Source organism: Chiloscyllium punctatum, chromosome 51 (assembly GCF_047496795.1).
Source record: "Chiloscyllium punctatum isolate Juve2018m chromosome 51, sChiPun1.3, whole genome shotgun sequence".
NCBI classification, from domain to species: domain Eukaryota; kingdom Metazoa; phylum Chordata; class Chondrichthyes; order Orectolobiformes; family Hemiscylliidae; genus Chiloscyllium; species Chiloscyllium punctatum.
Window position 1 is genome coordinate 29453830 of NC_092789.1, and position 13979 is coordinate 29467808.

A 13979-nucleotide genomic window follows, 5' to 3' on the forward strand; every position below is an offset into this window, starting at 1 on the left:
TGAGAGGGGATCTGATTGAGACATATAATATTATTAAAGGGTTGGACACTCTGGAGGCAGGAAACATGTTTCCGCTGATTGGTGAGTGCCGAACCAGAGGACACAACTTAAAAATACCGGGTAGACCATTTAGGGCAGAGATGAGGTGAAACTTCTTCACCCAGAGAGTGGTGGCTGTGTGGAATGCTCTGTTCCAGAGGGCAGTGGAGGCCCAGTCTCTGGACTCATTTAAGAAAGAGTTGGATAGAGCTTTCAAGGATAGTGGAATCCAGGGTTATGGAGATAAGGCAGGAACAGGATACTGATTATGGATGATCAGCCATTATCATATTGACTGGTGGCGCAGGCTCGAAGGGCAGAATGGCCAACTCCTGCACCTATTGTCTATTGTCAGAGGAGGAAAATTAGTTAAATACGTCAAAGTGTGAGGTGATTCACATTGAATGGCTCAACAGGAATAAAGCGTACGGGGTTCATGGTAAGATACTTGACAGTGCGGATGAGCAGAGAGATGTAGCTTTCTGTGCACACAGATTCATGATATTTGCGACCCAGTTGGTTGAGTTGTTGAGATGACATCTGTTGTGTCCGTTGTATTGGTTGAGGGATTGACTTTAGGAGCTACGAGGTCATGCTGCAGTTGTACAAAACTCTGGTGTGGCCTAAATGGAGTATTGCATACATTTCTTATCAGCACGTTACAGTAAGGATGTGGAAGCTTTGGAAAGGGTTAAGAGGAGATTTACAAGGATGTTGCCTGGTATGGAGGGAAGGTCTTATGAAGAAAGTTTGATGCAAATGAGGTTGCTTTCGTTCGAGAGATAAAGGCTGAGAGATGACCTAGTTGAGACCGATAAGATAATCTGAGTGTTAGACAGGTCGACAGGAAAATGGCCATCTCCTCGGATGATGATGTTTCTCATGAGGAGACATACCATTAAATTGAGGAATGATAAATATAGGACAACCTTCCCTGTCTCTGCAATCTGCTCCAATTCTAACATCTTATCTCTGTAGTCTGCTACCATCTCCGCAGCACACTATTCCTGTTACCTTCTTCAGCAACTATTATCCTCCCTATCTGTTATTTTGTCCAACCCCTACAAATCCCTCTGCATCTGAAACCTCAGTTTGTTACTAGAACGTGCCTTATCGCTGTTGCTTTCTCCTGACTGTATAGCATGCCCTCTTCTGTGACCATCACAAGCCCCGATAACACTTCCTTCATGTTCAAGCTGATTCAGTCTTTCAAAACAGACCAATCATAGTAAACGTGCTACCTCAGAAATACTCCCTACCTCGGACTGTAGGAGCCCTGCATGCAACCCCTTTCGGATATCCCTCTACAATCTGGCTGCCCACCAACATAAAGCTCACTCGTCTGCATTTCCCAGGTATTTCCCTGTAGCCTTTCTTAAATAATCGATCAATATTAGCCACCGTCCAATCTCTAGTCACTTCACATGTAGCTGTAGCTGATGCAAATATCTCCTCTGGGAATCCACAATTTACTCTCTCGCCTCTCAAGAAGCACTTGAAAACTACAATGCTCTCTTTATGTGTAATCTCCAGCTCATACAAAATTTGCTTCTGCCTATCATCTCCAGCTCATCCAGCTCAAACTGCTGGGCATCTTAAAGGCAAGTAAATTCCTGGGACCTGATGACGGAAAGCGAGGGAGAAAATTGCATGTCTCTTGAACGAACTGTTTGCATCATTGACAGGCAGAGCAGGGTATCTGAAGCTTGGAGTGTGGCTAATGCTTGTGTCATTAGTTAAGAAGCTTTTTGGGGAACTACAGATTGGTCAACCGAGCATCCATAGTGAATGCGTTGTTGCCGGGGATTCTGAGAGACTGTATCCACAGAGATTTGGAAATACATGGACTCATTTTGGATAGTCAGTGTGGCTTTGTGCATGGTAAACCAATCTCATGCGATTGATTCCGTTTTGAGAAGAGGTGACACGGCATGTAGATGAAGGCCTTGATGCAGATATTGTTTATATGGACTTTAGCAAAGCATTTGACAAATAATAGCATATCAGCTGTTGACTCCGATTAAATATCATGGGACCCACGGACAGCTAGCTTATTGGATAAAATGTTGGTTTGTTGGCAGAAGACCGAGAGTGGTGGCAGAAGATTGTTAACTGTGTCTGTGATCTCATCCCATCGCTTTTTCACTGGTAACGGTCTGCGATCCCACTCCCATCAAAATCTCCTAGCAACAGCCTGTGAACCCATTCCCACTCTGCTCGTACACAAACTGTCTGGGAATCCATCTCCACTCTATTCCTCTCCCAACAGTTTGAGATCACATCCTTACTCTGCTTTCCTTGCAACGGACAGTGATACACACCATCAGTTGTGTAGCACTGGCCTGTAAAGCCAATCCGGCTGTTATCCCCTCTTAACGGCCTGTGAAGACATCGTTAACAGGATGCCCGAGGAATTGGTTTTGAACTAAAGCCCTGTGTGTTCTCCTAGCAATGGCCAGTAAATCAATTCCCCCTCTGTTCTCCGAGCAACCACCCCTGAACCAATCACCACTATATTCTCCTACCAACAGACTTTGAATCTATTCCCAATCATTTCCTGTATCAACGGGCTTTGAACCCATTGCCGTCTATTCGCATAGCAAAGGGGCCAGTGACACACTCCCCAATCATTTTGTTCCCAGTAACGGCATATGAGACCGTTCGTACACTGACGTCCGGACAGCATACTGAGAAAGCCTCCCAAAGCAGTCCTGCCTGCAAAAGGTTGTGAGCCCATTTCCACTGTGTTCTCCTTGCGACAGCCTGTGACACCATCCCAAATCTATTTCCCTATCAAGGCCTGTAAATCTAACTCCACTCTGGTCACCTTACAACTGCCTGTCAACGCTACCATACTCAGTTCGCCGATCAGTGGCCTTTGAATCCATTCCAGCTGGAATCCACTCAGAACAGACTGTGAAGCAATCCTAGAATGGAGATGAACTCTTACACAGTCAGTTCTCCCAGCAACAGCCTGAACCCTTTGCCATTGCGTTCCCCTGGAAACATGCAGTGTCCCGCTTCACAATCTGTTCTCCTCATGACATCCTTTACACCCAGCTCCGCTATGAACAGCTGGCGACTGCCTGTGAATCCAACAGTACTCTGTCTCCCTAGGAATGGTCTGTGAATGCATTCTCATTCTGGTCCTCCTAGCAAGAGCTTGTGCACCAACCAACCCTCTATTTCCGGAGCAACAGCCACTGAAAACGTTTCCAATCTGTTTCCATCGCAATGGTGCATGAAGGCAATCCAGCTGGCATTCCGTTGGAACGAAATGTGAACCAATCATGCGCGAGATATCCAAGGAAACACCTTTTAAATCTTCTTCAGTCTGTTCTTCAAGAAGCAGTTTGTGATCCCGTCTCCATTAGATTACCCGAGCAACGGCTTGTGAGATCATCACAATTTTCTTCACCAAGTAATAGCTTGTAAACACATCCCCACCCTGCCCTCCTGGCAAAGTCCTCTGACCCCACTCCGTCCCTGTTATCCTACCCAATCTTAATGTAAACCCGTGTAAACCCAGCAACGTGTACAGTATTTCGCGTGTTCTCTGGATGGGGATTATTTTAACATGTTTGTTTATGGCACCATTGGATAAATACCAGGCCTTAGGATTTCTCGTCTTTCTGGCTGTTTAGACTGTCGCAGTATTCTGATGTTGTCCAAGCTGAATTGGTGGCCTTCATTGGCAGTGTGCATTGATGTGAGGTCAGACCGGTCGTGCTGTTTTTCGTAAGGTGTGCTCATGTATTCACAGATGCTGCATGTTGTTGGTCTGGGGTCTTTAGTCCTGGACCATAGCTGGTGAATTATGGCTGTGAGTTTGTATACTGTCATTATGCCAAGAGGACTTCAGAGTCTTTTAGTCAGTTCTAAGACGTTTCTAATAAATGGTACTGTTGTCCGTGGTTTGGGGTGCAGAGCGTCTTCGTGATGTTGCTTGAATGCCAGGCATTGGTGGATGAAGCTGTTCGGATACCAATCATTGGCAAAGAATTTATGTAAGAGTTTCTATTCATTTTGGGGAGCTCAAGCTGTTGCAGTGTGTCATAGCTGTCATAGCTGTCTTGACACAGCTCTGTTTTTGGATGTTGTGGTGGTAACTGCTGTAACTAAGAGTCTGTTGTGCATGTGTAGCCTCTCTCTATAATTTGGTAAGAAATTCACTTATTCTCCATAGCCCTCGGCAGCAATGATTTCCACAGGTTCACCACCCTCTGGCTGAAGAAATTCCTTCCCTTTTCATTTCTAAAAGATCGTCCCTTCATTCTAAGTCTTTTCCCTCGGATTCTAATTTCGACTACAACAAAAACATCTTCCCCACATTCGTTGCATCCAGGCCTAAAAGCAATTTGTGTACTTCAAACACATACTCTCCCCATTCTTCAAAACCTATCGAGTAGGTCCAGAGTCTTCAATAACTCCTTAATTGCAAGCCCTTCGTCATTCTAATAAATCTCCTGCGGAACCCCTCCAAGAGTAGCACATTCTTCCTTAAAAAAAGTCTGAAAACTGTTCACTATATTCTAACTGCAGTCTGACAAAGACCTTCCGCAGGCTCAGCTGTACATTCCTGCACTTGTATTATTCCGAACTTTTAAGTGATAACCATAAGGGAATCCCTGCACACTTCATATTACCTTTGCCTTCCCCATTTAGAATACCAACTTCACTTCCATTCCGACCACCATATTTGCTGCCTCATACTTTCCCACGTTGCATTCCTTCTGCCACTCTGCTACATTTATCCCGCATTTTGCTCCGTCTGACTGCGTAGGAAATCTCTGTTGTTGTTCTTGCAATTTTATAGTCATCCTTCTGAGTCGGGTAACATAGTCAGAGAATTCAATCATATCATCGTACGGCTGCTTATAATTTAAGAGGAAACTAATGCTCTTTCCGAGGGTAACAATCCTGATTGATTGAATCTTGTATTCCTCGGCCACAATAGCTGCCTTAAAGCGTTGATTAAAAGACAAAAACATGAGGAAAAACAGCAGTTGCCATTGAGCCCCACAGGCCTACTGTACTGTTTAGAATGCTCATGGCTGATCTGATGGTGGCGAAACACTCCTTTCCTGTCCCATTTAAGTAAACATTAATGCATTTGTCCATCAACAAACTATGAAGATAAAACTTGAGTACCTTCAGTGAGTTAGAATGTCCTACTCCCTGACAAGCAGAATGCGAAAGAGAGCTCAATTCTAAGAAGGAAATTATATACTTTTGTAAATCTTATACTGGAGATTTAATACACAACAAAATTGAAGCTGTGTATTACAAGATCAAATACAGGAACCGATGCCGGCATTTCAGGTGCTCAAACATGTTCCAGACAAAGAAAATTGCAGATTCTGGAATGCAAGGTAGACATGCAGGGGCCTGAAAGAACACAGCAGGCCAGGCAGCATCAGGAAATGAAGTTAATGTTTCGGGTGTAATACGTCTTCAGGACTTGATTCACCATTGAAACACGAATACAGACTCTCCATTGTTCCCTGCATAGAAAACGTTCAATTGGTGAAAATCAAATCTAGGCGAAAAAGTAACTCCAGTCATTAGGAGATTCGACGTTTCAAACGGAGGAACCCAGTTCTGACACGCTTATATGAGGAAACATGATCTTAGCAGCTACTTGTCGAATTATTTCTGTATCTTTTACGTCTTAATAAGATCACTGATTCTTCCTGTAAACTCCAGTAGAATTTATTAATCTCAATATTCCCAATGATAAACAAGTCATCCCACGAATCAAATCGTAAATAATCTCGAAACAAATATTCAAATATTCACAATATTTTGTTTTCTTTTATAATATCAGATCTTGTCTTTCATTCCTCTGGAGACTTCAGTGAACTCTACATTTGATTTATTTGATATCATTCCACAAATGCACTTCACAAATACTGGTGCCTGGTGATTAATATCAGAACAACCATCTCTCTTCACTTCCCCTGCTTTCTGTATTTTTCTTCAATGCCCTGTCCAGATTCTCACACCAATGCAATTGATTATATTCTGTTTCCAAACCAAGTCCAACTAAATGACATTATATTTGGTTCTGATGCACCTTGAGCCATAAAGATCTCCATCTCAAAATACGCACTTCAGCCTACTCTGTCAAAGGACAGAATGGAATCTACTAAGTACAGTTTTCTATTCACAAACCCAGATTGCTTTATTTTCGTTATGAATGCATGTTTTCTGAACAGGAACTTTTTTCTCCAGATCTTGTACTCTTCAAATTTCCAAAATGATTTGATGATTATTAAAACAATGGATATTTTTCCAGTGTTCATATCATTTTATTTTCGATAAGATTTACAACTCTTCAATCATCTGCTGAATCGATCGTGTCCTCTGAGGATAGAATGATCCTGGTCATTCCCTCTCCTATTTCCACAAATGTTTCCCACATCCTCTGCAATGCCTTCTACCCAGATTGGCTACATAATAGGTTTATTGTGAGAGAACATGTGTTAAATTGAAAGGAGTTAAATGAAGCTGTTTGCTCAGTGACTGTAATTAATGTTAGTCTCAATGATTCAAAACGTGTCGCTAGAGGATTTATCACTCTTATTAATAAGGGACTGCGCTCGATGTGTTACTCCATAGTATGATCGTGTGTATGACCTCCGACACCAACAGACATCAGCAGCTGCAGAGCAAGGGAGACAATAGATCAGAATATTAACATTTCAGACTGGGACGTTATGACAATGGATCAGAATCTGAGATCAATAGACTGGAATGTTCCAACAATGTACAAGAGATTATCTTTGGGTCTTTCCTGGCTTTCTCGTGATGGAATGCCATTATCCTATCGGATCTGGGCTGCATTTTGGGTGATCCAAGCTGGATACTTTCCTATCCTCGCTGTCGTTGGTGTTCCTGGTGAGTCTCTCTATCCGACCATGAACTCTACTTAACTTGTTCCTTTGAATTACTGTCCTATTTATTTAAGTTCAGAAAAGATTGACGCAACTGTAATCATGTCCATTTATAAACTGTATTTCTTATCAAACATTTTTAATCCTAAAACCAAAGGAGGAAGCAAACTGTTCACAGCCTCCATGAGTAACCTTGCCCTGAATTGACTTTTGTCTCCATGTTTACCCCAGCAATAACACTGTACATCATTAACTGCACAATATCCCTTGTTTCCATCTCAGTTTCACTCCAGCTGCTGACTTATCTTTACATATTTCCTATGCAAGTTGTATTCCAGTACTTTTCCCTCTCCAGTTCTCCTCGTAAGAATTCAACAGGGAACTTTCCCTGCTGTTCTGCCAACAGATGTCCTTTTCTTGCGACACCACGGGATTGTCGTGATATCGACTTCAGAAAGCAAAAATGTCATTAGCTTTGACGTGTCCTTTGGAATAGGAGAAGATGAAGACTGCAGATGCTTGAGTTGAGAGTCAAAGAGTTTGGTTTTGGATATGCACAGCCGGTCAAGCAGCATCCATGGACACCCTAACAAAGTGCTTCTGCTGTAAACGTCGAGTCTGTTGCCTCTCTGATGCTGCCTGACCGACTGTGCATTCCCATCACCAGACTCTTGTCCTCCATAATGGATGAGCAATCCTCCCAACTCAGGGAATAACAGGACTGACAAAGATAGCTGTTCTTTCCAATATTGCCCAAATGTCTTAAAAGATTACTGAGAAGAAAGATGAGTCCTTTTCCTCGGGCTTAACATTTTGTCCAGAAAATTGTTTCCATTTCCGTACATGTGCATTACCCTGTTCAAGTGAATTCCTATCCCTCTGTTTCTTTGTCGGAGTGTGGTGTTTACCTCGACAGGCACCACTGGTGTTAGAGAAGCTGAACTTCAGTACGAGCTACACTGTCAAATACTTCTATGGAAAGAGGAAATGTCCAAGTTTCAAATCTGAAAGTGTTTCTTAAGAAAGGAAAATGAACATAAAGGTATAAAATTAAGGAAAGGTGATTGGTTTGCTAAGTAGAGAATGGGCATCCTCTGTATTTTTGAAACGTAATTCAGTTTCGCCATCAGAAATGTTGTGTCGGTTTTGTGCATGTTTTCGTCGTGGTTGTGTTTGAGCTGCGGCATAGATTCAATCAGGAGCTGCAAAGTCTGTTAAATCTAAGCGAAGACTTCAGAGAGGAAACGCTCGGAAAAGAAATAGGAGGAAGATGGTGGGGTAGTTGAGGACGTGAGGCAGTTTGTGCTCACCTGATAAATCCTGACTGTTGCAGGAAACGTTTCCCATCAAATTGGAAAAGCAGAGTGAGGCAAGCCTGGTTCAAAGAGGTGGTAGCGTCAGAGCTGGGTCACCACTTCCAGCTAAATATTCAGTGTCAGACCAAGTTGAGGGCTGTGCTTCATGTGGCCATTACCGTCACAGTTGTATTCAATTTCTATGATGTGGAACTTCCCAGGCAGACATGGGTTTGATTTCCAACAACTCCCAGGATGCAATCCATCGATGTATCCATTAGGTCATCAGGTTACCTGCTGCAGGGTAGCAGCATGCATTGTTTCTGTAATGATGGATGGAGGAGAGAAAATCACCGAGCAGTACCAGTGAACTGAGTAACTTGTATTAAGTTTAACATGTCTATGGATTGTGTGTGTTATTGGCTGGGACAGCGTTTATTTTCTATCCAAAGTTGCCTGGAAAAAATGGCCGTCGGCTATTTGTTGATCTGCTGCCGTCTAGTTGGTGTAGATTGAAACATAATAGCATTCAGTGGGGCGGGTGTGTGTGGGGGGAGAGGAGTTGCACGATTTGGAGAAACCCTGAAGGAACAATGAAATGTTGATATATTTCCAAGTTAAGATGACAAGTGGCTTGGAGGAGACCTCGTAAATGATGGTGTTCCGATGTGTCTACTGCACTCTACTTTTCGGATGGATGCGTTTGTAGTCTTAGGAGATGCTGTCTAAGGAACATTACTGACTTTCCACAGAGGACATTATAGTTTCCACAAGACGTTCTTGCAAATAATTAGATGAAGTTAGTATTGATGAAAAGGAGATCATCCAGAAAGTAATTGTACAGGGAGTTCCACAGGGACTAGGAGCTGAAGTGGGCATTTGGCCCCTCCATTCTGATATTCAATATGATTACAACTGATTGAAACCGAGTGCCTGGCGCTGTGAGGCAGCAGTGCCAAGCGCTGACCAATCATACTGGCCGAAGACTCATCAACGAGCTAATTGATCATTATCATACACACATTGTGAAGATTATACAGGAAATTATAAAGTCACTCCTCAATCCTCAGAACACTTATGGAAACAAGGCCAGCTTGACAACTTTCCTCCCTCTGGCCAATCGCCAACATGTTCACAGAAACACACAATGAAGCTACTGTCCCAAATCTGCACATGGGATTCAGGATGTAATCTCGTGAATGTCTTGTAAAACTGTAATATGGCATCCTTACTGCAATTTTAAATCTCCACACCAGGAAGACACAGAGGGAACTGTGCTCTGCATATTACGCAAACTGTGCCATGCGTTGGTGATCCATTGGTTCGAAATTATAGCATTGTCCAAATAGTGAAACACTTACCCTAACCATCACACCCAGGATGGAATATGTGTTGTTTCCTGTTCCCGTAAATTCATTTCTGTTTCTACCACCTGCTCCATGATAATTCCTGCACGAATCAGTTCTGAGTGTGCAATTAAACCGGAGGAGCCGACATCGTTAATCTCTACACATTATCTCCCATACACACTGACTTTATTCCTGTCATAGCCAATATCTACGTCTGAACCAGTTGGTGAACAACCTCAGCATTCTACTTCACACTGACTGTGTTTCTTCCCACTGTCCAATTCTATCACCAAGAAATTAACCTGCTTCCACGTCAATTAACTCCCCCATTTCTGTTGTTGTGGTTATGTTCGCCGAGCCGGGAATTTGTGTGGCAGACGTTTCGTCCCCTGTCTAGGTGTCATCCTCAGTGCTTCTGAGCCTCCTATGAAGAGCTTCTGTGATCTTTCCTCCGGCATTTGTAGTGGTTTGAATCTGCCGCTTCCGGTTGTCAGTTCCAGCTGCCCGTTGCAGTGGTCGGTATATTGGGTCCAGGTCAATGTGCTTATTGATTGAATCTGTCGATGAGTGCCATGCCTCTAGGAATTCCCTGGCTGTTCTCTGTTTGGCTTATCCTACAATAGTAGTGTTATCCCAGTCGAATTCACGTTGCTTGTCATCTGCGTGTATGGCTACTTAGGATAGCTGGTCGTGTCGCTTCGTGGCGAGTTGGTGTTCATGACTGCGGATCGTTAGCTGTCTTCCTGTTTGTCCTATGTAGTGTTTTTGTGCAGTCCTTGCATGGGATTTTGTCCACGAAACGTCTGCAACGTCGGCGAACAGAACCAAAACAACGTGCACCCAAGCTACAAATCTTCTCACAAACTTTCCTCTATTTCTGCCTGTACTTCAGACCATCTGCTAAAAAACAATCATTGTCAATATCTGTAGTAGATCGAGACTAGACCTGTTCAATACTAATCTTAGTGACATCCTAGTTGTACTGTCCATATCCTTCAGCTCATCCTCAACTCTATTGCCTATCTTACAATACAGACCGATTACCACTCACCTTTCTCCTTGTACAGATTGAGCTACACTGTCCGGTTCACCCATCACCCCTGTACACACTGACCTACATTGTCGAGTTTACCCACCACGTTTGTCCTCATAGACTTACACAGTTCTGTTCATCCGTTACCCGTGTACTGAATAACCTACACTGTCCTATTCACCCATCACACCTGCACTGACTGAGTGACACTGTCCCGTTTCCCCACTGCTCCTCTACTCACAGTCCTATACTGTCCTGTTCACCTATCATCACTGTACTCACGTTCCTACACTGTCCCATTGACACATTACCCTGATAACCACTTACCGACATAGTTCCATTCAGCCACCACATCTGCATTCACTGACTGTCCCATTCACTCATCACCACTCGACCCACTGACCAACACCGTCCCATTCACACATCACATCGGCATTCACTGACTTACACTCTCCCATTCACGCATCACCCTGTGCCACTGACCTAGACTATCCCGCTCACCTATTACACTGATCCTCACCTACCTACACTGTCCCATTCATTCATCACCACTCTCCTCACTGACCGACACCGTCCCAGTCACCCATCATCCCTGTGCTCACTGACATACTATGCCCCATTCGCGCATCTTCCATGCACTCACTGACCTAAACTGTCCCAATCACCCATCACACCCGGTAATCACTGACGTAAACTGTCCCGATCACCCATCACTACTGTACTCATTAACGTACACTCTCGCATTCAGGTATCATCCGTGTGCTCACTTACCTAGGCTATCCTGTTCACCCATTACCCCTCCACTCACTGGCCTGCAATGCCCCGTTCAACCAAGATCTCTGTACTCAATGAGCTACATATCCCCGTTCACTCATCACCCCTGTAATCATTGGCCTGCACTGTCCCATTTACCCAACACCCCTCTACTCACTGGAATACACTGTCACATTCACACATCACCCCGTGTTCACTTACCTACATTGTCCCGTTCACCCATCACACCTACACTCACTGATCGACACTATCACATTTACTCATGGCCCCTGTACTCCCTGAGGTAAAAACAATGACTGCAGATGCTGGAAACCTATACTCACTGACCTACACTGTCCCATTCAGCCATCACCTCAACACTCACTGACCTACACAATCCCATTCACACAACACGCCTGATATTCACCTTGCTACACTCTTCCATTCACCCATCCACCCTGTGCTCACTTACCTGCGCAGTCCCATTCACTCATTACTCGACACAATGTGTTCAATGACTTGCACTGTCCCAATAACCCATCATCCATTGGCTCACTGACCTAAACTGTTCCAATCGCCCCACATTCCCGATAATCACTGACATACACTGTCCTGTTCACTCATCCCCCTGTATTCACCAACCGATAATGTCCATTTCATACATCACTCCCAGTATCACTGACCTACACTGTTCCATTTACCCATGATCCCTGTACTCACTGACCTACAGTGTCCTGTTCACTCATAACCTCGTGCTCACTGATCTACACTGCCCCATTCACCCAACAATCATGTACTTACTGGCCTAAACTGTCCCAATCACCCATCATTCTTTGAAATCACTGACTTACACTGTCCCATTCACACATCATCCTAATATTCACTTATCTACACCATCCCATTCACCCATCACATCTGCATTCACTGCCTTACACTCTTCCATTCACCCATCATCCGTTTGCCCACGTACCGAGCCTGTCCCATTCAGTCATCACCCTTCCCGTCACTGACTGCATTGTCCCATTCACGCATCACCCTTGTAGTCACATGCCTACACTGTCCCGTTCACCCATCACCCCTGTACTTACTGACCTGCAGTGTCTCAGTCAGTCAATATCCCTGAACTAACTCACCTATACTGTTAAATTCAGCCAGCACCCACGTCGGCACTGATCTAAACTGGGCCATTCATCCATTACACCTGAACTCATTGACCTACACTGTCCCCATCACCCAACAGCCCTGTGGTCACGTACCGACACTGTGGTGTTCACCCTTTACCATTGAACCCTCTGACCTACACTATCCTGTTCACCCATCACCCCTGTACATATTGACCTGCAAAGAACTGCTCATCCATCACCCCGTATTCGTAAACCTACATGACCCATTCACCATTCACCCTGTACTCAGTGACCTACACTGTCTCATTCACCCTTCACCTCTGTACTCAATGATCTATTCTGTCCCATTCACCATTCACGCTGTACTCACTGACCTACACTGTCTCATTTACATATCAAACCTGTCCTCACTGACCTACACTGTCCTGTTCCCTCATCATCAACGCACCCAATGACCTACACACTCGCTTTGCCCAGACACCCCTGGACTCACTCAGCTACACTGTCTCATTCACCCAGCACCCCTGTACTTTCTGATCTAAACTGTCCCATTCACCGATCATCCCTGAACACACTGTCCTACACTGTCCCATTCACCCATCACCCCTTTACTATACTGCCCCGTTCACCGATCTCCACTGTACACACTGACTGACACTGTCCCAGTCATCCATTATCCCTGTACACACGACCTACCCTGTCCCATTCACCCATCTTCCAAATACTCTGTGATCTATACTGCCCCATTCGCCCATCACTGCGATGTTTATTAACCTGCACTGAATTCTGCTGCGCTCGCACCTATTTTCATGCGATCATTCTTAAGATGGTTCGTCTTTGGCATCACTTTTCAATTTAGTCTATTCCTCCAAATTCTTTTTTTGTCTTTCTCAGCCCTTCTCCCTTTCAGCGCTGCCTAACCAGATGTTTGAAGCAAATGTGTTTCCCTCTGTTACCCTTCCTAAACATGAATGTATCCTCTGTTAATTCAGTGGTGCCGTAGTGTTGATTTTACTGTTATTTACTTCCCTGTCTATCCCACTTGGTGCAAGGGTGACTTTTGTTTGGGAAAATTGTTTGCTGGCTATCCTTTGAAAGTGAGTGTTGTCATTGTCAAGATAATAATGTGTTTAACCAGATGAGGAAGCTACCACCCATCCTCACCCTCCCGGAACCCACTCCTTGACGATTTGAGAAAAGAAAGGTGCCTAATCTGCGGCTCAGTCACTTTTACTTACTGATTGATCTACATGAGCTGGGAAATAGGACGAGGGTGAAGTTTATTTGATGAACAAAGGCAGGTAACTGAAAATATGTTTCATAATGATCGAAGAGGAATCTGTAACACGATGAGCCTTTCATGATTAAGAAAAATAGTCAACGTAAGTGCACATTAAAAAAACAAAACACACCAAATGATGAACACTGCTGGTAGACAAGATAACTGCAATTTGTTTTAACAATGCAGCATTTGACCTATTTGAAACAGA